Source organism: Nematolebias whitei, chromosome 9, assembly GCF_014905685.2.
Source record: "Nematolebias whitei isolate Nwh7 chromosome 9, NemWhi1, whole genome shotgun sequence".
Classification (NCBI taxonomy): Eukaryota; Metazoa; Chordata; class Actinopteri; order Cyprinodontiformes; family Rivulidae; genus Nematolebias; species Nematolebias whitei.
The window spans coordinates 14,602,642-14,604,997 of record NC_056506.1 but is presented as its reverse complement, the minus strand read 5'-3'; positions in this window follow the sequence as shown (position 1 = coordinate 14,604,997).

Below are 2,356 nucleotides of genomic sequence, written 5' to 3'. Positions count from 1 at the left end.
CTCCCAGCCTTGTTCATTACTCAAAACCGCAATCATGGGTAAGACTGCCGACCTGACTGCTGTCCAGAAGGCCATCATTGACACCCTCAAGCAAGAGGGTAAGACACAGAAAGAAATTGCTGAACGAATAGGCTGTTCCCAGAGTGCTGTATCAAGGCACCTCAGTGGGAAGTCTGTGGGAAGGGAAAAGTGTGGCAGAAAACGCTGCACAACGAGAAGAGGTGACCGGACCCTGAGGAGGATTGTGGAGAAGGGCCAATTCCAGACCTTGAGGGACCTGCGGAAGCAGTGGACTGAGTCTGGGGTAGAAACATCCAGAGCCACCGTGCACAGGCATGTGCAGGAAATGGGCTACAGGTGCCGCATTCCCCAGGTCAAGCCACTTTTGAACCAGAAACAGCAGCAGAAGCATCTCACCTGGGACTTCTGCTGAGTGGTCCAAAGTTATGTTCTCTGATTACAGTAAATTTTGCATTTCCTTTGGAAATCAAGGTCCCAGAGTCTGGAGGAAGAGAGGAGACACAGAATTCACATTGCTTGTGGTCCAGTGTCAAGTTTCCACAGTCACTGGGGTGTCATGTCATCTGCTGGTGTTGGTCCACTGTGTTTTATCAAGCGCAGGGTCAATGCAGCTAGCTATCAGGAGATTTTGGAACACTTCATGCTTCCATCTGCTGAAAAGCTTTATGGAGATGAAGATTTCATTTTTCAGCACGACCTGGCACATGCTCACAGTGCCAAAAACACTGGTAAATGGTTTACTGACCATGGTATTACTGTGCTCAATTGGCCTGCCAACTCTCCTGACCTGAACCCCATAGAGAACCTGTGGGATATTGTGAAGAGAAAGTTGAGAGACGCAAGACCCAACACTCTGGATGAGCTTAAGGCCGCTATCGAAGCATCCTGGGTCTCCATAACACCTCAGCAGTGCCACAGGCTGATTGCCTCCATGCCACGCCGCATTGAAGCAGTCATTCATGCAAAAGGATTCCCGACCAAGTATTGAGTGCATAACTGAACATGATTATTTGAAGGTTGGCGTTTTTTGTATTAAAAACACTTGTCTTTCATTGGTGGGATGAAATATGTTAATTTTTTGGGACAGGCATTTTGGGTTTTCATGAGCTGTATGCCATAATCATCAGTATTAAAACAATTAAAGACCTAAAATATTTCAGTTGGTGTGCAATGAATCTGAAATATATGAAAGTTTCATTTTTATCATTACATTATGGAAAATAATGACCTTTATCACAATATGCTAATTTTTTGAGAAGGACCTGTATAACGTCCACCTCCACTCCACTTATTATTCTAAATTAGAAGCACCTGTTTGAGGTTGTTAGCTGCATAAAGACACCTGTCCACCCCGCACAATCAGTAAGACTCCAACTACTAACATGGCTAAGACCAAAGAGCTGTCCAAAGACACCAGTGACAACATTGTAGACCTCCACTAGGCTGGAAAGGGCTACGGGGCAATTGCCAAGCAGCTTGGTGAAAAAAGATCAACTGTTGGAGCACTTATTAGAAAATGGAAGAAGCTAAACATGACTGTCAATCTCCCTCGGACTGGGGCTCCATGCAAGATCTCACCTCGGCGTATCAATGATCCTAAGAAAGGTGAGGAATCAGCCCAGAACTACACGGGAGGAGCTGGTCAATGACCTGAAGAGAGCTGGCACCACTGTTTCCATGGTTACTGTGGGTAATACACCAAGACGTCATAGTTTAAAATCATGCATGGCACGGAAGGTTCCCCTGCTTAAATCAGCACACGTCCAGGTCCGTCTTAAGTTTGCCCATGACCATTTGGATGATCCAGATGAGTCATGGGAGAAAGTTCTGTGGTCAGATGAGACCAAAATAGAATTTTTTGGTCTTAATTCTATTCGCCGTGTTTAGAGGATGAAGAATGAAGAGTACCATCCCAAAAACACCATCCCTACTGTGAAGCATGGGGGTGGAAGCATCATGCTTTGGTCCCACAGGCCAAAAAGGCCCGATAGGACTCCTTCTTCAGCCTGACAGCATCCCTCACCGACGGTGTCCACCATCGGGTTCAAGGGTTGCCGCCGCGACAGGCACCGACAACCTTGCGGCCGCAGCTCTGGTAAGCCGCCTCGACAATAGAGGCACGAAACATGGTCCACTCAGACTCAATGTCCCCCACCTCTCCCAGAACATGTTCAAAGTTCTCCCGGAGGTGGGAGTTGAAAGTCCGTCTCACAGGAGACTCTGCCAGACGTTCCCAGCAAACCCTCACAATACGTTTGGGTCTGCCAGGTCTGACCGGCATCCTCCCCCACCATCGGAGCCAACTCACCACCAGGTAGTGATCAGTTGACGGCTC